Source organism: Leucopleurus acutus (assembly GCF_964270905.1).
Source record: "Leucopleurus acutus genome assembly, chromosome: 15".
In the NCBI taxonomy this organism is placed as follows: Eukaryota; Metazoa; Chordata; class Mammalia; order Artiodactyla; family Delphinidae; genus Leucopleurus; species Leucopleurus acutus.
In genome coordinates, this window is record NC_139157.1 from 2,189,894 (window position 1) to 2,215,915 (window position 26,022).

General features: G+C 50.5%; 1 long non-coding RNA gene across 2 annotated transcripts; it reads left to right on the plus strand.

Annotated features, from left to right (window-relative positions):
• Positions 1–10,728: 10,728 nt before the first annotated feature.
• On the plus strand, positions 10,729–24,825 carry LOC309972013. 2 transcript variants are annotated; one of them, XR_014326778.1, is made up of 3 exons: positions 10,729–11,041; positions 12,879–13,055; positions 24,372–24,825. It is a non-coding gene; the product is annotated as an uncharacterized lncRNA (long non-coding RNA). The 2 variants fall into 2 exon arrangements; XR_014326779.1 differs by lacking the exon at positions 24,372–24,825 and adding an exon at positions 13,187–13,292.
• Positions 24,826–26,022: the final 1,197 nt, after the last annotated feature.

Sequence of the window (26,022 nt, forward strand, 5' to 3'; positions counted from 1 at the left end):
CACGCGTTCCTTTCCTGCTCAGTTCCCCGTGCAGCTGGGGCCCCTCCCGGGAAAGTGTCCTCCAGCCACCAGCACCCCCTGCAGGACTGTTTATCCCCTGGGGTTACTCACTCAGGTGACCCCGAAGGGGGCTGTTAGGACAGGTGACACGGGCAGCCAAGGTGACAGGCGGTGGACACTGTTTTCCAGGCCAGTGGATGTGGAAGCCGACTGTGTTAGGATGTGGTCACTGATTGGGCCGGGGCGGGGTGTGGGTCCAGGAGTCGTCCGCCTCCAGCAGCTGGACGCTCGATGCAGCAAAGCTAGCCTGGGGGAGCAGGGGGCGGGGGCCGGGCTGGAGTCAGGGAAGATGATGAGCACAGTTTTGACCATGTTGGACTTGCAGCCACTTGGGGCATGTGACGGGAGTGGTGGGTGGGGACTGTGTGTGTGGTTTGAAGCTCAACGAAGAGATCAGGGCTGGAGTCACTGATTTAAGATTCATCAGCATTTAGATGATGCTTCTGGAAAGAGGAGGGCAGTGGGGCAGTGACAGGGGATGGGCGTAGAGAGAGGGCAGCTGGGGGCGGCTCTGAGAGGCACTGCAGGCCAGGGCCCAGCTGGGGGGCTGAGAACAGACAGCCAGGGAGACCACCGGTGCCACAGAGCAGGCCCGCGCTCAGGACAGGCTGCTGAAGCTGGGACACAGCGGGCTCCTCCGGCAGGAATGACTCGCTTGGCGTGTCTAAGTGTCCATTAGGGGCTGGGTGAGCATTTTTTTTTTTTTTTTTTTAGCCGTACGCGGGCCTCTCACTGCTGTGGCCTCTCCCGTTGCGGAGCACAGGCTCCGGACGCGCAGGCTCAGCGGCCATGGCTCACGGGCCCAGCCGCTCCGCGGCACGTGGGATCTTCCCGGACCAGGGCACGAACCCGTGTCCCCTGCATCGGCAGGCGGACTCTCAACCACTGCGCCACCAGGGAAGCTCTGGGTGAGCTATTTTAGTACGTCTGATGGAGAAGAAGTGGGAACTGACCACTGATTAGATGTAGTTTGTTGGGTGATGGATTCCAGGGCGAGGAGGGCTGATAGCCAGTGTCCTGGCGCGGGGAGGACCTAGGATAGTGGGGTGTGATGAAATGGCGTCAGCCTTGGAGCCGGAGCTCAGATGCCCGTGCCGCTCAGTACTGACCAGCACACGGCGCTGCACTGGTCATGAGGCTTCAGCTGCCAGACACAGAGGCCAGCTCTGGCCGGCAGCTCGAGCTGGGAGCTTTGTCCCCCCCCCGCCCCAGCCTCTGCACTGGCTTTGTTCACCGCTCATGGGGGACGGGGCCACCCCGGGCGGGGCGCCAGAGGGGAGAACTTTCTCCCCATGGGCCCCACTGGGTCTCACCCGCCCTTCCCCAGTGGGGGGTGGAGGTGCAGAGTCACGCGGATGACAGGTCAACATGGAGAGGAAGGGGCTTTAGGAAAGGGTGACGCTGGACAGGCAAAAGGTCACAGGTGAGCACACATGCATGCACATTTTCCAGTGAGGTACGTTGTGTCACGTCCCGACCTCAGTAGAGGGCACCTGCGTGGGAAGCGAGTGCTGAGTGAGATCACACACGTGAAGTTGTGGGTCCGAGGCCTGGACCCTCACCAAGCGGGGGCTGGCAGTGTCACAGCGGGATGAAGGGAGCTGGGGAGTTCGCGGCGCTGGGTGTTAAGGGGCACCAGCGTTTGTGCAGTGCACACCCTGTGGCACCATCCAGGATGGCTCGCCGTGGGAGCTCCGGCTCTAGATGAAGACGTGGCAGGGGTAGCGGCCTCCGAGCTGACTCGGGGTCGGGGGTGGACGGACCCAGAGGCCTGTTGGTCCAAGCCTTCCAGTCAGGATGGAAGAGCGAGGCCCAGAGGAAGGAAGGCCTGAGTGAGGGAGGACCCAGGGGAAGTAGAGCTGCGGGGTCCGAGGGCCCACGTGCCTGCCCGGCTGGTGTTCTGACCATCCATCAGCTCCGGGGAAGCGCTGCGTCCCCAGAGTCCCCGGCCGGGCCCATGCACAGGGGTGCTGGGTAATTATTTACCAAACGAATGAGCTTTATGGCCTAACGTATGAAACACATTTTGAACATTTCCTGTTTCATTTCTTCCTTGAAAGAGGCCCGCGAGGAAGAGACAGGGAAGGAGAGAAAGGGCCCATTTCTGCGTCGAATATCCCTCTCCCAGCCTCCCCTGCATCCTGCCTGACAGCCCCAGGGCCGCCACCAATGCAGGCGCTTCTGAATGTCTCATCGCCACCCTATTTCAATGTTGATTTATAGTCAATCACCACTTAATGAATATGTTCTGGAAGGTTTTTTTTTTTAATTATCTAAACACTGAAATTATAAAAGGATGGAGAGAATTTTCCTCTCAGCCGCCCTAACGAGGAGCCAAACGCCTTGTGTCAGCCTTAAATAATATCTGGGCTTTTGATATCATCAGCTCAGTAATGACCTGTCTTGTCACAACTGGAAAGGTATTGTCCTGTAGAAACCTCATTCCTGAGCCAGGATTTCCTTTCTTCTTCTGAGTTCAGGGTGAATTGTAGCCAGATAAACAGCTGTGAAGTCTGGATGTCCCACTTCTGTTTTAAGATGAGGGTCTCTCTGTGAGGCTGGATTAGTGACACTGGCCCAACTGCTTTGGGTGTCTTACTAATTAAATTGCAAATGGGAAGAGAATTGGCACACAGGACTCCAGTTTGCTCTGCCAGAGTCACCCAGGGTTTCCTCTCTGCATTTCCTATCGAGACAGACAGATTTAAACGCTCGAGCGGCTCTCAGCATCGGCTGAGTAACCGGCAACGTAACCCTGAGCCTCGCGCGGGGGGAAGAGATGCCCACCCGCACCTCTGCCACACAGGGCTCTGAGCGGGCTCGACTCACATTCTGTACACAGAACCCCACCATTCCCCGTGGAGGAAAGCAGGTGACAGAGAATGTGGGCTTAGGGCCTTCATCCTGTGCCAGGGGACTCCTACCTAGAGAACAGCTGAACCCACGGTAAAGTACAACTTACCAAATAGAGCCAAAGTGATGCAGGTGAGCATCTCATTTGGACTGTGGAAGCAGAGCTCAGAGATGTTGCCCAGCACGTGAGGATGGTGGCGGGAAGGGTGGCCCTGGGCCCAGCAGACCGAACGCCCAAAGGCCTGAGTTCCTATTTCCTCTGCCATTTAATAGTCTGGTGTGTATGACCACAGGTGATTAAGGCAGCCTCTCTGTGTGTCTTCCTATCTGTAAAAATGAGGATGGCAGTAATGCCCTGCTTGTGAAAATTCAAATATGATGATGGGTTTGAAAACACTTTCCAGAAACTGCTCAGTGTACAGTATATGCAAATTATAGGTAAATTACTATGATAAAAGATCATTGTATTGTGTTATTGCTGGATAAAAGTTTAAGATTGGGGGCTTCCCTGGTGGCGCAGTGGTTGAGAGTCCGCCTGCCGATGCGGGGGGCGTGGGTTCGTGCCCCGGTCCGGGAAGATCCCACGTGCCACGGAGCGGCTGGGCCCGTGAGCCATGGCCGCTGAGCCTGCGCGTCCGGAGCCTGTGCTCTGCAACGGGAGAGGCCGCGATAGTGAGAGGCCCGCGTAACGCAAAAAAAAAAAAAAGTTTAAGATTGGTAAAACCAAAGACTATGACAAGGTGCACTTACACTGCAAGAATAACCAAAAAAAGAACAAACAGGGAAAATTTGCCCTTCCAGATATCAAAATGTAGTACGAAGGTATTTGAATCAGTGCGGTGCAGGAGTGAAAAAAACGCTATAATGATACAGAATGGAGAGTCTAGACTTATTTCAAATTAGTAAGGGAAATAGTAGATTATTTAATAAATGGTACTGGGACAATCACTCATCTATTTTTGGAAAAAGTTTCATTCTAATTCATAATATTCACAAAAATAATTTTCAGTTAGAAAACTGAACGTTATAAAAGATTCTAAAACTAATGAATGCAAATAAATGAGAGAGTACTTCAGTTTTCAGGGATAGGAAAGGCCTTCTTAAGCAAGACCCAGAGAGACAAAGAGATGAAAGACTGACAAATGTGACCACAAAAAATTTGTGTTGTTTAATTTTTTTCAGTAGACTTTTGATGAAGTGTCACATACATGGAGAAACGCTCGCAAGTCTGGGACTTACTTCAATCAGCGGGTACCACGTGACCTCGAGGCCGTGCCGTGAGAAGCCTGAGGCTTCTGCTGCCCCAGGCTCGGAAGGCTCCCTCTCGGAACCAAACTTGAGAAACCCCAGGTCACGTGCAGGAGAAGTGAAGAATGAACAGCTGACAGCCACGTGTGCGCATGTGTGCGTGTGTGCGCGTGCCACTGTGGACTTCCCAGCTCAGGCCTGCAGCTGGAAAGTAAGACAAATATTTGGTTGTTTTAAGCCATTATGTTTCGGGGTGCTTTGTCATTCATCCGCAGACCACAGAAGCACTCTTTCTCCAGCGCTGTGCAGAGCCGCGGCCCGCGGATCTCTCAGGACTCTTTTCCATCCCACTGGTGCAAGAAGCTGTGTTCCTACCAACACCACAGGCTTTCGGGAGAGCCGACGCTCCTCCGTTTACGGAACAGCGGCATAGCGAGAGCATCACTCCTCCTCCTTTAGGTGCAAGAAACTGTGTTCCTACCAACACCACAGGCTTTCGGGAGAGCCGACGCTCCTCCGTTTACGGAACAGCGGCATAGCGAGAGCATCACTCCTCCTCCTTTAGGGTTGGCGCTCGTGGAGCCCGGATAACTTTCTCTTCTCCCGTGGAGGAGGAGAGTGCTCGCCACAGAAGGACAGACTAGCAAACGCCACCTCGTTTGTGAGTAGAGAAACCCAGCCGCTCGCCGGGAAGGTGAGGGCGTGCTGGCCTTCAGACACAGATGGATCTAAGTCTGGTAAGATTGCAGACTTTGCAAAAAAACAAAAGCAAAACCAAACGAAACCAGGACACCCAGTTAAATTTGAATTTCAGATGAAGAATAAATAACTTTTTAGTGAAAGTATGTCCCATATCTGTTCTTCCCCTGAGATTCAACTTTATTGGGGCAAATCCGTACTTCCCCGGCCACTTCAACCCAGGGGCTCAGACAGGGGTGCCCCGCCTCTCTCTCCTTATCTCGAGGGCTGCGCCCTGTTTATGATCTCATTCTGTAAACATCTGCTTCTCACCATCCCAGAGGAAGAGAGGCCTTTATCTTCCTCCGGCTGCAGGAAGACCTCAGGGGGCGAGGTAGGTGCCCACCCTTAAACCCACGGTGGGGGCAGGAGCGCTGACCCCAGTAGGCAGCTGTGGGGAGGGGGCTCGGCCTCGTTCAGCCTCCACCCAGTCGGTTCCCCTCGGGAGAGAGGGGGTCAGTTGCCAGAAAACAGTGTAGGGAACACGGTGTCAGCTGGACCCCCGATCTCCTACGGGGTCACGGCCTGCCTAAACACCGGGCAAGGTTCAATCCACTGGAGTCATGACAACAAGCGCTGCTCTTGTTTCTGAAGGATTTTCTCTCATTTCAGTTCTTTTCCCTGGTGGTCTAAAAGACTCCTTCTGGGTCAGCAATGACGCGCTTCTCTTCCATTTTGTAAATCTGCACAGGCCTGCGGTGTGGTCGGTCCTGGGGGGACGGAGGCTGGGAGGCTGAGCCCCACGAAGATGGAAAGTCGATGCCCGTGATCACAGAGGATGTAGAAAAGGAATCTGAACTTCTGCTCCAGAAGCTGTTATTACGTTTAAACCTGGCAGAAAAGCAGCCACCCCGGAAATTCATACAGCCAGCGACGAGAATAATGATAATTATTACAATGAAGGCATGCTCTGGAGTCAGAGCCGTACCACCTGGGACCAGCGCGGTCCCGAGCTGCCTGCACCTGGCAGCGCCCTCCTTAGGACACGGCAGAGCTTCGAGGACGCGCGTGTCACTGTGAGCTGCTCTGTGGGCAAGTCTAGGGGTAACGCAGGGGTGGCCTCGTCCCGAGGCTCCAGCACAGCGGGGTGCCGGTGGGCAGGTCGTGACAGGAGCCACGGTAGGCGAGGAGGGGCTCAGCTCTGTCTCTCCCAGTCGCCTCTCGTTGGGACCTGCTGGGAGGCAGAAACCCCAGAACGTTCCAGACCAGGGCCCTCAGCCCCCCTGTGCGAGGGGATGGGCTGAGAGGTGAGGTAAACTCCCCGCTCTCTGCAGGGGGAGTTGGTGGGGGCGGGACAACGTGCAAACGCCCTGTCCCTGCTGGGGGGTTTCCTGAGCGCTGAGGGACATGCGCCACCTTCCTGCCCCTCCTGGGACAGCCACCACCCTCAGGGTCCCTGCGGCAGCACTGTGGGACCAGGCTGCTGTCCATTTCAGGACAAAAGTGAAAGTAAAATAGAAACGATTTTAACTCCTCTGTCCGCTGATGAAGATCCCATCCAGCAAGGCTCTTCTCAGAGCAAAGCCGTGGGGCTGAGGGGCGCGGCGGCCAGAGTCCCGGGGGCCAGGCCGCCCAGCGGGGGACAAGCGTGTGCACCCGGCTTCTGCCGTCTTCCTGGTGAGCCGCCCAGGCAGGTGACTCATGGCTCTGAACCTTCATTTCTTCATCCATCGCCCGTGCAAATAACACCTTCATCACCGGTTGAAGAGTAGACGGAGAGACTCGCTTTCCCCTGTCCTCGGCGTGCTCGTCGCGAATGAGAGGGTAGAGACGAGGGGCCCCTGTGAGCCTGGCCGGCGGCCCGGGGGGCTCTGAGCCCCCAGCAGGCCGTGTAAACGGTTCATTTCCACGCACAGAGCTTATGATCCTGCGGTAAGCTGGGAATCGTCTATCATGCAGTTGTTAATAAATAATACATATACGTATAATTCAGGGCTAAATTATTAGTATAAAGTATAAATGCTGTAGGAGTTTAGGGAAACAGATAGCTGACTTTTTAATAAAATTTTTTAGCTATATCATTTAGGATTAGGTTCAGACGCATGTAGCAGAAAACATGTATAAGAGAGACTTGAACCAGATAATGATTTATTTTTCTTTTCCATAAAATGAATCTGGAGGTAGGCTGCTTAGAGTTGGTTTCTCACACCTCCCTTCTCCCATTATCAGGGATATAGGCCTTTTCTTTCTGCTCCAAATTTCCTCATGGTTGCAAAATATCTATTGTGGCTGTGGCCATCACGTCTACATTCCACCTAGCTGAATCAGCCACCTTTAGATAGCTTTCCTGGAAGCCCCATCCAACAGCTTCTTACATGGCCATCCTTATAGCAAGAGCTGGGAAGTATGTTTCACAGAAGACATGTTTCTGTTTCCAATTTGTAGGAGTTTTGTGACCCAGAGGAGAAGAAGAATTGCTCTTGGATTCATGGTCGTGGGTGCCTGGAGACAGCTCCTGACCCTGTGAGATACAAAGCGTCTCTACTCCGTGTTCTCTCTGCCGGGTCCCCTTTCTCTCCACCTGTGCCCTTTTCCCCCATCCCTCTGGGTTCACCTTGGGCTGCTCCCGTAGAGAATCTGCAGGCCAGGGTGTGTCATAGGCTTCCACACGGTGGCCTGCTACCTGGACGTCCTGGCTGTTGGCCCAGCGAGCCGTCTCCTTCGCCCGGTGCCCCCAGAGCCGCCGCAGAGCCTGCACGAGTCAGGGGTCTTCAGGCCCTGCGGGACTGTGTCCTGTGCCAACAGCGGGCGTCACCTGCTCTGAGCCGCTCTGTGAAGGCAGAGAGGAGAGGAGGGCTCAGGGGCTCCTGGGCCAGGCAGCTGTGAGCGAATCATTATTTTACCAAAAGCCTTTTTGGTGGTGCTTTTTTGTTCTCAACACTCTTAATTCAGTCGGGCCGCCCCTTCCCGGATCACTAACTCGCTCGGGTAATGACCATCTTTTGCGTAACAGAGGACGTTTCTGACTGTGTGGTACCTTCTCAGATGATTTTAATTGGATGGAGATGACAAGGTTCTATGTTTATAAGAAGGTTCAGCAGGGCCCTCACAGGTCCACATGGTGACAGGACATTGACACCTGAAGAAGAAGAAATCCTGGGTGAGCACGTGACAGCCAGGCGGGGACTATGGCATGGATAGACTTTCTCTTCTTTTCTTTCAAATGTAACTATTGTATTGATGAGAATGCTCTATGTACGAAAAGCAAAAATTCATCCAAATCTCGTCACCAGGAAATCGTTGCTGTTCGTGTTTGTTCAACGTCATTTCAGAGATTTCCAGTGCATGTATTCTCAGAGGAAAGCAGATAGACATTTCTACAAAGTTTTACAAAAATGAGCTCAATGATTTAAAAATATATATCATTTATTAGATTTCATATAACTTGTATCTAACAAAATAAGATGAAAAGGAAGGAAATGTGTAAGCTTCATAAGTGACATTAGTTCCTAAAAAACTCTAAGGCTCAAAAGAGTGAAGCTAAAAAGTTGGGATTAGGGTCAACTTTCTGTTTTTAATTTTTTTAAAATTTAATATTATAACTTAAACAGCCCATTGGTTTCCTCCTTGCACGCACATTTCCCCCACCCGTTTTCCTTCCCCATGGCTGCTGCAGGTTCCCCACTTTTACAGACTTGCATTTTGCACCGCCAGCGTTTGCTCTGTGTCCATGGTTGCACAGTATTCAAATATAGAGCCAGTGTCCTTTTCTTCCAGGCTTTTTCGTACTTAAGTTTTTTAAAAGTCTTGATTCAGCTGGTGTTGGTTAAATTTGGGGGGTTAAGTTTTTTTTTTTTTTTTTGAGAAGGGCTTGTGGGTGACACTATCGACTGAACTCTTCCCTGGTGGAGAAAGAGAACTTCTCGGGGTGTTCTGACCCCTGAGTGCCTTTCCCAGGGCCTCTGACACCACAGTGTCTTCTGACCCGAGTGCCCCTGCAGTGGAGTCTGAGGCTGGCCTACATGTTTCCATCTTAGATGACGCAGACATCTTACCTTTGTGCCTGGACACTCAGACAATGCGATGTATCCTTGGAAGTCGGTAAATTCAGATAAGTCTCAGGGATCAATAGTTGTGAACCAATTTTTCCTGGAACAGGAAGAAGTGCCCTTTAAATCTGCAACCTTGTTTTTCCTTTGTTTCAGGAAAATCTTCCCAGTAACCTGTTTTTCCTATACTCGTTTTCATTTCTGATAGACCAGTTGTGCTCGTGTCTGGCTCACCTCTGTGTCTAGCTGGGTCGAGCCACATGGAATTGCCATTTGGGGCCATTAAACCTACAAACATGGCGTTTTCTCCTGGTTCGACTAATCATCCCTTTCTGACTGTTGCTCTTGTCTTTGTTCTCATTGTGTGAATATCTCTGTGAAAGGCGATTAGCTTGTCCTCAGTGGAACTAATTAGGTGTGAGCTGTGTTGCCCGCTTCCCTGTGGTTTTGAATATAGGCCTTACCTCTCTAACAGTGAATTACTGGCCTCAATCCATTTCCGTATCGCGGCAACTTTTCATTTTATTCTGTTGTCTCATTTCATCTTTGAATTCATTTCTCAGTCATTTCTGATTCTCTTTATTTTTAGCTAAATTTCATATAATTTATTATTGAAACGTTTTTCCTATTTCCTAGAGTATGTTCTAAGAGTAGGCGTAACCTGTATGTTTGCATGCTATTTCCCCCTCTCTCCTTCTTTTTCTTTTTCCTTTATAGCTGTGATGTGTTGAGTGGTCCCTGTGCCTCCCTCCCTCCTCTCCGCCAGCTCACCCCTTCTCTCTCTCCCTCTCTCTCTGGGGCTCACGGACCCAGCCGCTCCGCGGCATGTGGGATCTTCCCGGACCGGGGCACGAACCCACGTCCCCTGCATCGGCAGGCGGACTCTCAACCACTGCGCCACCAGGGAAGCCCTCTCTCTCTCCCCCCCCCTCTTTCTCTCCCTCTCTCTCTCCCTCTCCCTCTCTCTCTCCCTCTCTCTCTCTCTCTCTCTCTCCCTCCCTCTCCCTCCCCCTCCCCCTCCCCCTCCCCCTCCCCCTCCCCCTCCCCTCCCCCTCCCCCTCCCCCTCCCCCCCCCTCTCTCTCATAGTGGGGGCAGGTGTCTCTGAATCGCCCATGTGCCTAAACGTAAAGTGAAGCTTCCCTCTGAGCGTTGGGTTCTGTACCCTCCCTGCTCTGCGGCTGCTGCAAGGCGTACCTGGGGGCAAAGGTGGTTATTGGAGCTGAAATCTGATCCTGGTTTTGTGTATTTTGTTAAGAGCCTAGAGTCGCGGCCTGTCCTAGTTGGAGCAAGCTCTCAGCAGGGCCTCTTCTCCTGGGTGTGCCCTCAGCCTCTGCTAGGACCGGGCCTCCCTTCCGGGGGTTTGCATGTGTGCCGGCCTCTCCTGCTGGGCCCGCTGCCCCTGCCCACCTTCCTGCTGCGATTCCCGAGACGAGTGGGGCAGTCGCCCGGGACAACCGCCTCTCTCTGCCCTTCCTCGGGCTCCTCGGCTCAGGGCCCGGGGACGGGCAGAACTTTGACCCCAGAGGCCCTTTCCATATATTTTCCCGAAATTGCCCATTGCTTGTTTCTTTTCAAATGTAGGTTTATTGGTGGAAAGTCTCAGAATCTTGTCCGCTCACCTTCCTCCCTAAGACTTTGTTTCTAAGGCATAGGAGGAGCGTTGCTGGTTACTGTACTTCTCTGGCCGGACGTCACTTTTAAGAAGATCATGGAAGGAAAGTACTGTCTTTCCCTCTTTGGATGTTATTACTGCGCCTTTGAACTAGTTTTACACATGGAATACTGATTAGGTTTTGCAGGCGGATGGTTCTGGGGTCTGGCTTTGTTTGGAGGAGGCCCCTTTATGTATGCTAAATAATTTAAAATTTAAAAGCAATTTCTGTGACGATCCGTTCCTAGGCTTCCTCTTAGGGAAGGTCCCGACAGCATTCAGTGCGCTCGACCACTCCCTTCCCCAGACCCTCCCCCGTGGCGTCCACCCCCCTGGACACTCAGTCGCCTTGGCTGTCCCCTCTCGGCCCCTGACCTCAGCCCTTCTTTCCTCTCCTCCCCTCTAGATGCTGATGGACGCCCTGCAGGACGGCTCATGGCGTTTCTAGGGGATTCCTGGTCCACCCACAGCCAGGCCCCAGCACTCCTTCCAGCTGCCCAGGTGAGAGCCTACCTGGTCCCCCCCACCACCCACATCCTGTCTTTGGGAAAGTGGCTCCCCTTCAACAGTCAGGTCCGGACTTCACACTCCTTCCACCTTTCCCGCCACCGTCGTTTTCTGCCAGCATGGCTGGAAGGGGCTTCTGTATCAGTCTTTCCACTGAGTGACTTGCCCCCCAGAATTGATTCCCCACAAAGCAGCCAGGGAACTTGCAGTGAATTAGAATGAAAGCCAATGGCCTCACAGCTGTCCAGCGCCTCCGGGGCTCCGCTCTCTAACCTGGACTTTCCTCCCTGCTGCCCCTCCCCGCTCCCCCCCCGCTGCCCCTCCCCGCTCCCCCCCCGCCGCCCCTCCCCGCTCCCCCCCGCCGCCCCTCCCCGCTCCCCCCCGCCGCCCCTCCCCGCTCCCCCCCGCCGCCCCTCCCCGCTCCCCTCTGCCGCCCCTCCCCCTCCCCCCTGCTGCCCCTCCCCGCTCCCCCCTGCACACTGACTTGCTGCACATGGGGGCTCCCACCTGGGGCCTGGCGATGCCCCTCCCTCCACCTGGAAGCCCCCCCCCATAGCCCCGTGCTAATCCCCCACCTTCAAGTCCTTGCTCAGCTGTCACTCTGCAGTGAGGCCTACCCTGGCCGCCTTATTGAAAATTGCAACCGTCCACAGCTCCCCTTGCCCTCGCCCGGCCTGGCGGACTGTGCCACCATCCACATCCTGTCCGTGTGCCCGTTTCACGGTCTTTATCTGTCTCTCTTGCTAGAGCGTAAAATCCATGAGGCGAGGGGTTATTCTATCTGGCTCATGGCAGTGCCTGACTCGTAGGAGGCAATAACACGCACTGAATGAACGCATTAATACAAATGCAGTTAGCGAGTTCTAATGGAAATAAGCCATGGAAAGCGAAGAAAGACGTGGATTCCAAACCCAAGTCTGCTGCTTATGTGGTAGCTGTGTGATCTGGGCCTTTCACACTTGAAAGGGGAGAATACGGCCTCGGGTGATCGTGGCGATGGGCCTGCCATCACGCTGGGCCCACGCTCATAGGAGAAATGAAAACACGCCGTCTGGCTCTATCGACTGCATACAGCAAGGAGCTATTTGGGCTGGGAAAATAACTAGAAGTAGGGAGGTTGATAAATAGGGGGTTACAGTAGAAAGAAAGAGAAAGCACATTCAGTAACCCCATGCCTGGGGAGGGGAAATACGCCCTCCCCACAGTTAATCAGCTCAGTCTCACAGCAGCAAAGGAGCGAAGAGGTTCAGAGCCATTAGACCTGTTCCACAGGGCAGCGTGGAGCTGAGCCTGACCGCCCCCCCCCCCCCCGCCCCGAACGCCCCTTCTGTCCCCGATTCCCCAGCAACCTTCACCTGCCAAGAGGAAAACCGAAATATTCAGCTAATGTTCTCATGCTGTCACTCTTCACCTCTCCCGTCGTTCCGAGCTTCTATTAATAGACTGCATTTGGGGACCCAGAGGGGCACACCCCTTGCAATAGGTTCGAATTTAAAAAGGCTCATTTTGAAAATGATTGATGAAATTGATTAGATTTCGTATTCCATCTTTCACTGAGAAATTCGCATTATCTAGACATGGTGCCTATTATTCAATTTGTACATGGAAACCCAAACTTCCTGCTTAATTTTGGTTGTGTCATGCTGGGTTTTTTCTAGTATTTAATAACGCCATCAAAGTGAAAACTATGGAAGTTCAGAACAACACCCCAAGCCCCTGAAACCTGACGTGACACTTAAATTTCCAACCAACCTTCTAGAATTCCACTTTTCTTCCTTGGTTTTATGCAAATTCCAGATGCTGAGGATTTATTTATGTGTTTCTTTAATAGCTTTTTCTTGAAATGCAGAGAAAGAGGCTCTTACGTCTTCCTCCGGTGTCGCTGAATCCCAGCTGGCGGGTGCCTGATATGTGATGCTGAACGGTGACAGTGACCTTGGCCCACGGGGAAAGCCCGAGCTTGAGAGGCACTTAGGCGCAAGGGACCCAGGGTGATTGTGTCCCCCAGGTAAGGAAGCAGAAGAATGTGTCCTGTGTGTCATCTATGAGCACAGATCCCATACTCCCCGCAAAGCTAAATCATTATTCGTGAAGCGCTTGCGTCGGGAAGACGCTCAGGGCACATGTGTATCATTCCAGCTGGACGGAACGCACAGAGACAGGACTGAAACTGGAGGGAGATAATTGCGTGCTGTCTTTCTCTGATGAGCTTTCATGAGTAGACAGGCGAGGACGATACAAAGCCCTGAATCATCGCATGACGACACCGGGCCGACAGGCAGAGCTGGTTTGCTGCAGGCCCAGAGAGTCCCTCTGAGCTGAGATGTAGTCCTCAGCGTTTCTGGTTGTCATCTTCCTTGTCTTTTGTTTTTCTTTTAAATTAATTATTTGTTTATTTAACATCTTTATTGGAGTATAATTGCTTTACAATGGTGTGTTAGCTTCTGCTGTATAACAAAGTGAATCAGCTACACATAGACATATATCCCCATAACTCCTCCCTCTTGCATCTCCCTCCCTCCCTCCCTATCCCACCCCTCTAGGTGGTCACAAAGCACCAAGCTGATCTCCCTGTGCTATGTGGCTGCTTCCCACTAGCTATCTTTTACGTTTTTTTTACTTTTACTAGCTATATTTTACGTTTGGTAGTGTATATATGTCCATGCCACACTCTCACTTTGTCCCAGCCTACCCTTCCCCCTCCCCGTGTCCTCAAGTCCATTCTCTACGTCTGCATCTTTATTCCTGTCCTGCCCCTAGGTTCTTCAGAACCACTTTTTTTTTTTTTTTTTTTAGATTCCATATATATGTGTTAGCATATGGTATTTGTTTTTCTCTTTCTGACTTACTTCACTCTGTATGACAGTCTCTAGGTCCATCCACCTCACTACAAATAACTCAGTTTCGTTTCTTTTTGTGGCTGAGTAATATTCCATTGTATATATGTGCCACATCTTCTTTATCCATTCTTCTGTCAATGGACACTTAGGTTGCTTCAGTGTCCTGGGTATTGTAAATAGTGCTTCAATGAACACTGTGGTACATGACTCTTTTTGAATTATGGTTTTCTCAGGGTATATGCCCAGTAGTGGGATTGCTGGGTCATATGGTAATTCTATTTTTAGTTTTTTGAGGAAACTCCATACTGTTCTCCATAGTGGCTGTATCAATTTACATTCCCACCAACAGTGCAGGAGGGTTCCCTTTTCTCCACACCCTCTCCAGCATTTACTGTTTGTAGACTTTTTGATGATGGCCATTCTGACCTTTGTGAGGTGATACCTCATTGTAGTTTTGATTTGCATTTCTCTAATGATTGGTGATGTTGAGCATCTTTTCATGTGTTTGTTGGCAAGCTGTATATCTTCTTTGGAGAAATGTCTATTTAGGTCTTCTGCCCATTTTTGGATTGGGTTGTTTGCTTTTTGATATTGAGCTGCATGAGTTGATTGTATGTTTTGGAGATTAATCCTTTGTCAGTTGTTTCATTTGCAAATATTTTCTCCCATTCTGAGGGTTGTCTTTTCATCTTGTTTATGGTTTCCTTTGCTGCGCAAGAGCTTTGAAGTTTCATTAGGTCCCATTTGTTTATTTTTGTTTTTATTTCCATTTCTCTAGGAGGTGGGTCAAAAAGGATCTTGCTGTGATTTATGTCATGGAGTGTTCTACCTATGTTTTCCTCTAAGAGTTTGATAGTGTCTGGCCTTACATTTAGGTCTTTAATCCATTTTGAGTTATTTTTGTGTATGGTGTTAGAGAGTGTTCTAATTTAATTCTTTTACATGTAGCTGTCCAGTTTTCCCAGCACCACTTATTAAAGAGGCTGTCTTTTCTCCATCGTATATTCTTGCCTCCTTTATCAAAAATAAGGTGACCATATGGGCGTGAGTTTATCACTGGGCTTTCTATCCTGTTCTATTGATCTATATTTCTGTTTTTGTGCCAGTACCATACTTTCTTGATTACTGTAGCTTTGGAGTATAGTCTGAATTCCTGGAGCCTGATTCCTCCAGCTCCATTTTTCTTTCTCAAGATTGTTTTGGCTATTCAGGGTCTTTTGTGTTTCCATACAAATTGAGAAATTTTTTGTCCTGTGAAAGATACCATTGGTGGTTTGATAGGGGTTGCACTGAATCTGTAGATTGCTTTGGGTAGTATAGTCATTTTCATAGTGTTGATTCTTCCCATCCAAGAATATTGTATATGTCTCCATCTGTTTATATCATCTTTAATTTCTTTCATCAGTGTCTTATAGTTTTCTGCATATAGGTCTTTTGTCTCCTTAGATAGGTTTATTCCTAGGTATTTTGCTCTTTTTTTTGCAATGGTAAATAGGAGTGCTTCCCTAATTTCTCTTTCAGATTTTTCATCATTAGTGTATAGGAATGCAAGAGATTTCTGTGCATTAATTTTGTATCCTGATACTTTACCAAATTCATTGATTAGCTCTAGTAGTTTTCTGGTAGCATCTTTAGGATTCTCTATGTATAGTATCATGTCATCTGCAAACAGTGACAGTTTTACTTCTTCCTTTCTGATTTGTATTCCTTTTATTTCCTTTTCTTCTCTGATTGCTGTGGCTAAAACTTCCAAAACTATGTTGAATAATAGTGGTGAGAGTGGGCAACCTTGTCTTGTTCCTGATCTTAGCAGAAATGGTTTCAGTGTTTCATCATTGAGAATGATGTTGCTATGGGTTTGTCATATATGGCCTTTATTATGTTGAGGTAGGTTCCCTCTATGCCTACTTTCTGGAGGGTTTTTTTTTTTTATCATAAATGGGTGTTGAATTTTGTTGAAACTTTCTCTGCATCTATTGAGATGATCATATGGTTTTTATTCTTCAGTTTGTTAATATGGTCTATCACATTGATTTGCGTATATTGAAGAATCCTTGCACTCCTGGGATAAACCCCACTTGATGATGGTGTATGATCCTTTTAATGTGCTGTTGGATTTTGTTTGCTAATATTTTGTTGAGGATTTTTGCATCTATGTTCATCAGTGGTATTGGTCTGTAGTTTTTGTGGCATATTTCTCTGGTTTAGGTATCAGGGTGATGGTGGTCTTGTAGAATGAGTTTGGGAGTGTTCCTCCCTCTGCTATATTTTGGAAGAGTTTGAGAAGGATAGGTACTAGCTCTTCTCTAAATGTTTGATAGAATTCGCCTGTGAAGCCATCTGGTCCTGGGCTTTTGTTTGTTGGAAGATTTTTAATCACAGTTTCAATTTCAGTGCTTGTGATTGGTCTGTTTATATTTTCTATTTCTTCCTGGTTCAGTCTCGGAAGGTTGTGCTTCTCTAAGAATTTGTCCATTTCTTCCAGGTTGTCCGTTTTATTGGCATAGAGTTGCTTGTAGTAATCTCTCATGATCTTTTGTATTCCTGCAGGGTCAGTTGTTACTCCTCCTTTTTCATTTCCAATTCTATTGATCTGAGTCTCTCCCTTTTTTTCTTGATGAGTCTGGCTAATGCTTTATCAATTTTGTTTATCTTCTCAAAGAACCAGCTTAGTTTCATTGCTCTTTGCTATCATTTCGTTCATTTCTTTTTCACTTATTTCCGATCTGATCTTTATGATTTATTTCCTTCTGCTAACTTTAGGGTTTTTAGTTCTTCTTCCTCTAATTGCTTTAGGTGTAAGGTTGGGTTGTTTATTTGAGATGTTTGTTTTTTCTTGAGGTAGGATTGTATTGCTATAAACTTCCCTCTTAGAACTGCTTTTGCTGCATCCCATAGGTTTTGGGTCATTGTGTTTTCATTGTCATGATGATGTCTTCTTTTTTCCTTCTCTTATCTTCCCTTATCTTCCCTTCCCTTCCCTTCTCTTCTCTCTCTTTCCCTCTTTTTTCCCAGTCCTCTCAGACCAGGCATCCATCACCCAGGTGGAGGCTGGAGAGCCAGGCTGGCTCCGCGGACATGTCCCCGTGGTCGGTCCTCCTCCGGGGGTGGTCAGGGGCCCACAACACGGGAGGAGCTGGGTGCTGACCTGGGCTGACTGGGCCGACCTTGGGCCAGGCTGGCTGCACTGGACCAGTCCCTGGGCTGTGGGGGCCACACTGTCCCTCAAAGGATGGGCTGGGCTCCCTGGATGCAGCAAAACCACTTTGAGGCCCGAGGAAGGGGCTTCCTGGGCCCAGTGGCCCAGTGGAGGGCTGGTCCTGGAGACCCCAGGGACCACTGACACCTTCCTTGTCTTTTTAACAAGAATTCCTCCTCCTTTGGCCAGGCCTGCACGGAGAGGTTGTGGGAGGTGGAGTGAGCTGAATCGGAATGCAGACAGAGAGCACTGACTTAGCCCCGTGTCTGGCACATGGTGGCACCGGACAAGCCCTCACGGGCACCACCCCACCTATTCCCTCAGGAGAGCCTTCCAGAAACTCTGGGAAACGCTGGCTGTCCAGTTCCTGAGTCGATGGCCTCCTAGCCACGTTGTTGGGTAACCTAGGGGTGGTCCAGAGTTTCTTTCCCCTTTAATCCTAAGGACACACTCTTTTAGAAAACAAAGCTCCTTTTGCATAAAAAAGTAGTCATTAACTAGTCCTAAGCTAACCTGTTAGGAGACTTCAAGGACTTGTTGGGAGAGAATGCCTTATTTGGAACAAACATATCAAGGGAGGGTTCTGATGTTCATACCCGATGTACCGTAGATGTGATTGAGTTTCATTCTTGCAGGAACGTGCCAGGTGAATTCCAACCCGTGCACATGTAATGCATTTGCCTAAAAGACAATCAGGCAGTTTCCAGGTGCCCAAAGCCTCCCTGGCACTCGGAATATGACGAAGAATGGGATGTGGTCCTGTCTTCAGGGCCCCTCCCTCCCAAACCCCATCAGACCCGCCCCCAGTCCCTGGGACTCTCAGCTCTGCTCCTCGAGTTCCTGTACACTCCCCAGCACCCGCCCCACCAGAGCGGTCAGCCCTACACCTCACTGCTGTCCATGAGGGCAAGTCCTCAAGGGCATAAGGCAGATGTGCCGTTTGTGTATCTTTGAAAGACTTTTCATGTTAATGAACTCTCACATCAGGAAAATAAAGTTCTTGGGGTGGCCCCAGGTCCCAGCTTTTTAATGAGCCAATATTGTCACCACATCTGCTGCATGTGGTTGGGACTTGCTGTTCTGCTTCCCATTTAAGTTGCTGGACTTTTATAGACGTGTGTCTTATGTTCTCAATTAGCTCTAAGCTTTTAAAACTGGGACTGCATGATGTCACACTCCTCATTTTATCCCTCCCGCGCTGATCATGAAGGAACGAATGAATGGGCTTGCGAGGGAATTCCTAGACCCCAGGGTATCTGCACAGTTTTCTCTGGATCAGAGTTTAGGAAATCAGGGTTATTGATGCTAATGGCTCCCTTCTCTCACTTATTTTTCTTTCACTAGTGTGGAGAACACTGGCTTTACGGTCAGGCCGGCCTGGGTCTAAATCCCAGCTCTGAGCCTTGTGAGCTGTGTCATCAGGTCAATTACTTGACTTCTCTGAAACCTGCTTTCCTCCCACACCGCTTCCTCCTTCTGTCTCTCTCCCTTCCCGAGTTTTAGCACCAAAGTCAAGACTGAGCCAGGACGGTTTGGAAGAGCTCCCTAAATATGTCGGATAAACAGCCTGCCCATGCCTGCACCCCTGCTCTCTCTGTCCCCATGGGATAGTAGGAAAAGTGGGGCTCTTCCCAGGCCACGGGGCAGGTGCCCAATGCTCTGGCATAATCTATTCTTGGAGCTGGGCCACAAAACAGGCCCAGGAGAAGGTGCAGACGGGATTATCCCACAAGGAAAGAAACATCCAGGTGAAGTTCAGTACATGCTCCCAAGGGTGCCGGCCTGGGAAGGCATAGCCTGGATAAAATACTGGTGCTTTGGGGCATCTGCTGGCTGTGCGGGGCTCCTGGGAGAGGGAGGCGGCCCTGGTGGGTGGGGTGGGGGGCAGTGGGTTAGGGAGCCTGGGTTGCCTCTGGGATATTCCTACAGCCACTCAGGTGACATCTTCTGGGGTGTAGAAAGGTTTTCAGGGGATCCCTGGCCACACATGCATCCTCAGTGACTGTCCAGATGCTTTAAGCTTTCGGCCAGTTTTGAATTGGGGCCTTCTGATTGCTGTGTTCTTGCTGGTTTGCTGAGGGGCTCACGGGTGATGTCCAGTGGCCCTGGCACCCGCCCGAGGCCAGTGACACAGCTCCGCCCATCCACAGTGTCTGAGAAAACGGGCTGCTCCGGCAGAGGCCAGCCCGGGAGTCCTCCCCAGCCCTTCCTTCCGGAGGAAAACAGCCGGGGTGACACTGACCTCGTCTGGCGCAACCACCGCCCTAGCGCGCAGCAGTGGTATCATCGCTCAGCCCCCCAGTGCTGTAGCGTTTTCCTTGTCCCCGCCGTGCAGGCACCTTGACAGGATAAGTTAGCAAAATGCCACGGCTCTCAGAGCGCGACACTCCAACCACAGCTTCTGAGCCTGGCTTCACGGTCCTTAAAATAGAACCAGGTCCCCGTGGTCGCCGGGCTGTCGGCGCCGCCTCCTCAGAGATGATTATCTGAGAACCCGGCTGAGCTGAGCCACGCCGGCCACTCGTTCCAGACGGTGCCGGGCTCAGCAGAGCCCAGCAAGGCCACCCAGCAGACCCCGAAACACGCGTGTCCCCGAGCCTTCACCCCAGAACTGCCCATATGGCGGTGCCCAGACTGGTGAGCAAAGAACGTGGCACCGACTGTTCCCGAGGTCGTGTGGTTTCCTCTGTGGTTGTCGCTATGGCAACGGATAACTGATGAGAAAACAGTAGAGCCTCCCAGACATGCTTACTGTAGAGCATTCATTGTAGAAGGTGTAAAAATATACAAAGTGGAAAAGGTCACCCTAAAGCCCACCAGGTGGAGAAAACTATGACCCATACCTCCGTGCTCTGGAGAGTTTTCTAAAAGTGTATTTAGAGCAAAATTGAGCAAAAATCTTAAAACTGATCAGTATTTTCCTGACCAGCTTTGTGTTCCTTTTTGCTTTGGCAGCTAGGAAGCTCTTGATTAAATTTTCAGCCTAACTTCAGGAGTGGGGAAGAAGCTTACTTACATTTCTTTTGTTTGTTATTCTTCTCCCTGATCTTATTTTACTGGGTTACTTTTTTCTTTCCCTTCCCTCTGAGTCCTTTATTTATGTTTTAACTTTAATCTTATAATGTGCATTTTCTGTAAACGTCATGCAATAAAATAAAACAAAGTTTTGCTCAAACAAATTCGAGTGAACCAGGGAGAAGTGAAGGGAAGAAACCACCCCGAGACTGTTTAACACCTTGAAATTCATTTTTATTTACCATTCCTCTCCTCATGTCTTGAGTATTTATGGCAGACCCAGGACACTTGGGTTCACACAGTGAGGAGGGAGCTGCCATGGGAGCCCCGCAAGAGGTGTAGGCTCATCTTTGTGTGAGGGGTTGGGGGACGCGGCCAGATGGGGGGAGAAGGGGCAGAGTATAGCTTGTCCTAGAAATCAGGAAGGAGGCCTGGAGGGGACAGATGTGATGGTGGAGAAAAGGTCCGTCCGAGGAGGTGACATCTGATCCACAAGACGAACTGTGAGAAGGAACTTTCTTGCCCTTCCAGAAGCTTCTGGAAGTTTCCTGAGGTCGCCCTCAGGAGCTCGGAGAGTGTCTGAAGCTGTCAGGGCCACACCAGGAGTTCTGATGGCAGTGGTCCTGTGCCCCCAGGGAGGTGGGCAGAGAGGAGGCCGCCCAGTTACCTCAAGCACAGGCTGCCAGCGGGGACCACGGCAGCTCCAGGCCTTAGCCTGGTGCCCGGCCGTGTCCTGAGGACTGAGGTGGGCCACCTTCAGATGCTTCCCAGAGACCCGGGGAGCCTCCCCGTAGAACCCAGAGAACAGCCCGAAGGAGCCCAGTGCCCTGGGAGCTACCCGCTGGGTGAGGGGCTGGGAGGGATGTTCACACGCTCTCCCTTCACCCTGGACGCCTGGGAGGAAGGAACCCAAAGAGTGACCCGGGGCGGAGGCCGGGGAGGGGTGGGCAGCCACCAACTGTATCACAGACTCGCTGCGGCCAGAAAGGCCTGGCCCGTCAGAGGCAGAGAGAAGGCCGCTGTCCTGCCAGAGGGCAGCACCCAGCCCTGCACCTCTGCCCTCTCGGTGACACCACCCTCCCTGGGCTCTGTCGCTGCCACGCCCATGCACGCACACCCTCACACTTACACACACACACACACACACACCCTCCTTCCCCCTGAGCCTGAGCTCTTTCTGGCAGGGGGTGGGTTCTCACAAGGTCACAGGCTCTTCCAAGTTGTCTCCAAGGTGCCAACGATGGGACCCCAGGCAGCGTGAGGGCCGGAGCTTAGGGTCAGCCCCCACATGCCCAGCATGGCCCATCCTGGTCTCACAGCAGCTGGGCTCAGGCCCTCAGCATGACATGGGGGATCCCCTGAGCACAGACACACCACGAACACGCCGTGGGCTCCAGCAGCAACAGAAAGAACCTTAGTGGGATTCCAGCTCTTTATGTTTCAGTATGAGTTTGTGTGCTCTGATTTTTTGGTGATTTTTAGTGTGTCATCCTTAAGGAGCATCGTGGGCTCTGTTTTTAAAACCTCACATTTCGGGCTTCCCTGGTGGCGCAGTGGTTGAGAGTCCGCCTGCCGATGCAGGGGACGCGGGTTCGTGCCCCGGTCCGGGAGGATCCCACATGCCGCAGAGCGGCTGGGCCCGTGAGCCATGGCCGCTGAGCCTGCGCGTCCGGAGCCTGTGCTCCGCAACGGGAAAAAAACCAGGACAAAACAAAACCCCTCACATTTCAAAAGCCACACCTGCTGCTAAAACCATCTATGTTCTATTGGGTACTCATTGTAATGAGTAAAGACAAAATGAATTGAACTTATCAAATATTATTTATTAATATTTTCCAAGATAAGTGTTTCCCAAGTGTGGAATATATGACTGGTAATTTAGAAAATAACTTTAGGTAGTCCGTGTATGAATGCTTTTATCTTTTTCTAAAATTTCTTTCACTAAAGTACAGTTGATTTACAATGTTGTGTTAATTTCTGCCTGTGCAGCAAGTGACTCAGTCATACATACATATTCTTTTTCATGTTCTTTTCCATTATGGTTTATCCCAGGATACTGAATATAGTTCCCTGTGCTCTACAGTAGGCCCTTGTTGTTTATCCATCCTATAGATAATAGTTTGCATCTGCTGACCCCAAACTCCCAAACCATCCCTCACCCCTACCCCTGACCCTTACCCCCACCTAGGCAACCACAAGTCTGTTCTCTATGTCTCTGAGTCTGTTTCTGTTTTGTTGATAAGTTCATTTGTGTCGTATTTTAGATTCCACATATAAGTGATATCATATGGTATTTGTCTTTCTCTGTCTGACTTACTTCACTTAGTATGATAATCTCTGGGTCCATCCATGTTGCTGCAAATGGCATGATTTCATTCTTTTTTATGGCTGAGTAGTATTCCGTTGTATATATGTACCACACCTTCTTTATACTGAATGCTTTTATCTTAATGGTTGTTTGTTTCAATGTGTACTAGGAAAAGAAAATACTGCAGATCCATGACCTGGTGGTTATTTTTGCTTAAGGAAAAGGCTATACTATGTTTTTAAGTTAAAAAGTGAATCAATTTAAGGAAAAATAAAAGGCAATGATGCTGCAAGTGGTAAGAAAATACGGCTGAAATTATGGGAAAACATACAAAAGTTGGAGAACTGTACAGCATGGACAAAACATGTTCTCTAACTGAAGAGCTGATTTCTCACAGTGCACTTTTTTTGTTTATGGTTCTGTTTTTCATTCCTTTTTCCTGTCATGTCAACATAACCCATGTAAATGGACTGTATTTTCTTTGCTATTGATGCTTTTGGTGTTTGGAAAATCACATATCCTATTTTAAATTATACTAGTGAGTATATTCAAGATTTCAAAGTAATTCTTTAATTTACACTTTTGAAACAGTGTACAAAGTGGGTTTTGTGTGTGCACGCGTCTGCATGTGTGTACGTACGTGCAGGAGAGAGGCCGTGAAGGACCCTTTATTCTCCTCCCTGCCGCCATACCCCTCTGCCCTCAACTTCTTGACTTCTGTTCATTTAATCTGGGGTTTCTGTTCCTGATAGTTTTGTTGTTCATTTTCTATTTTGCAGGGTTTTTTTTTTGGAACTTGGTAGATTTAGAAGTTTTGCTTTTTTTAAACTGGTCTCAGTGGTCTTGGCCAGTGTTTCCATGGATGACTTTCCCTTTCTTCAGCTCATTTTTGCTTCTTATCTCAGTGGCTGAAACATATTTTCAAGTAAATTTTTCCAGGAAGGTGTATTCTTTGTAAGTTCTTGTGGATTTGATATGATTCCTGTTGTTTTTAACTAAATAACCTTTTTGATGAGAGCACAAGAACATGATCTAAACATGCAAGCCTGTCTTTACACAGGAATCCAAGCTGGACTGGCTTCGAGGTATGAGGGTCACGTTCTCTCTTCCTACAGCTCTTTATATGTGGCTTCCTTCCATGCTGGCACAGAGGGCTGCGTCCTAGAAATCTAAGATAATCTTAATTTGTATTTCCTTGCATGTGATTTTGTTTCCTCTTCTGGGTTCTCACGGTGTTTTGACTATTACCTTACCCCACTTTGGGGATATTTATAATGTTAAGTGAGAGGTACTGTATTGCTCTTCACAAATCCTTGTTTACAGCTCCTAAACTCAATATCCAAGGAGACAATATCACACACTTAATATTTTAATAGGCCTAAGAAATAACATTTCAACGTACCAAGAGTTCTTAAGAAAGACATTTTAAGCAAAAAACACCAGGGCTAAAGCAGCTGTCCATCGATTTCCTATCCATGGGGGACTCAGAGCCTGGAGTAAGAGCCCCGTTGTCAGCGTTCCCTCCACCGGGAAGGTTGGGGACGTTGGCAGTTCATCCCTGAAGCCCCATGAGGCTGTAGCACTCTTGCTTTTATGGTTCTAGGACTGTGGGTAAATGGGTTTTAGCCATGAAAGGAAATAGGTGGTCCTTCAGCTGCAAGAAACAGAAACTCTGACTCAAACTGGCTTTAACAGAAGAAAGGAAATGTATGACCTCACACATCAGGAAACGGGAAGCCCTGGGCGGGCGTGGAGTGTGGATGCCGTGACTCAGTGGTTCAGCCCGGCCATTGGTCGACCATCTGCGGCTCTCCATCCGAAGGCCGGTTTTCCCCTGTCGTCAGACGCTGAGGGCTGCAGGCGCTGGGCTGCGTCTTCCACGCCAGTCCCAGGGAGAGGGCCCTGCCCCAGCGCGGGACTGGGAACCCTTCTCTGCACTCTGACGCACTGTTCTCCCTGCAGGACCTAAACTGTGACCAGATGGGGTACCGGCTGTGTGCCCAGAGGCTCGTCTCTGGTCCTGAGCCCTAGACCCCAGGGCTGCAGACCCCCGGCTGGACTGGCCCACTGCGCCCCCTGCGGCAGGAAGATGAGATTACATGGGGAGGGGATAGAAATGGGAACAGAATCGTAATTCTGTATCTACAAAAGAAAAACAGACTCACAGACACAGAGATCAGACTTGTGGTTGCCAAGGGGGAGGGGGTTGGGGAGGGATGTAATGGGAGTTTGGGGTCAGCAGATGCAAACTGTTGTGTACAGGATGGATAAACCACAGGTCCTGCTGTGAGTACAGGGAACTACATTCACTATCCTGGGATAAACCATAATGGAAAAGAATATGGAAAGGAATACGCATGTGTGTGTAACTGAGTCACTTTGCTGTACAGCAGAAATTAACACAACATTGTAAATCAACTAGACTTCAATAAAATTTTTTAAACTGTGGTTCTTTCAGCAGGAGAAAGTGTCCCCTGTGGGTGGAGTTGGGGGGGACAGATTGCTCACCCTCCCCCTGTGTTCTAATTGGTGGAGACGAGAAAAAACCCAATGGAGGCTGGAGAATCAGCTCCATGAACAGGGCGAGTGCCTCATAGCCCCAGAGAACGGGGCGCTTTGCTCAAGCGGGACTGGGGAATCTAGCTGGCACCCAGGTTGGGGGCCTCCTACGGTCTCTCCACCTCTAGACCTGGGGTCTGATGTAAAAGCGTGAGCTCTGTAGAGCTGGGCCCAGGCGGACCCACCTGGCCGCCCACCTGTGCCTGGACCACAGACCAGGGCACCCATGGCCCGAGGAGTGGGTGGCAGGTCCGGGCCCCGAGCAGGAAGCGGGGAGCCCTTGAGGGGCAGAGACACATGGCCAGGAGATGTCCATTGCCAGACCTGGCGTCTGTGCCGCTGGCTCCTGACCAACAGGCAGGTGCAGAACATCCCGGCCAGCGAGCGCCTCTGTAGGTGGGGACGGGACGGCACCCAGCCCTGCTCCGCCCCCTGGACCCAGCCACGTGGCCTTTCCTGGGGATGGTCAGTGCCAGTGCCCCACTCCTCCCTTGGGCGAGAGCCCGCCTCCGAGGAGACCCCCGTGTCCTCCCTTTCCGACGCCCACCTCCCACTCTCCTGCTCTGTCTTCCGCCCTCCTTCCTCCCATGTGCGGCTCTTGCCCACTCACTCCCTTTCCGTGTCTCTCAGCTGCTGCCTGGAGTGTCCAGCCACTTCTGACCTCAAACTCCGGCAGAGCTCTGATGCAGCAGGTGGTGACCGTCCCCCACGCACATCCCTGTCCAGCAGGGCAGGTATGTTTAGCAAGTCTGTGACCCTCCGCTGGACACAGCAGAGTCTCCAGTTGAGCACTCTCTCTCTGGAAATGGACGGCCTGGGTTCGGATTGCAGTCTTCCTCCCATGTGGACAGACTGGTCCCATGACCTTGGGAAGCCTCATCCCTGCCCTATGTCTCAGTTTCATCACCTGGAGAGGGGGATGTGGGCATTACCTTGTGTAATGTAGTACCCTAGGCATTAAATTAAAGAGGGCTCCAAAGCTCGAGAGGCTATAAATGTCCCACGTACACTGTAATCACTGTCCCTCCTTCAGTCCCTGTGGTGGGGCAGAGTC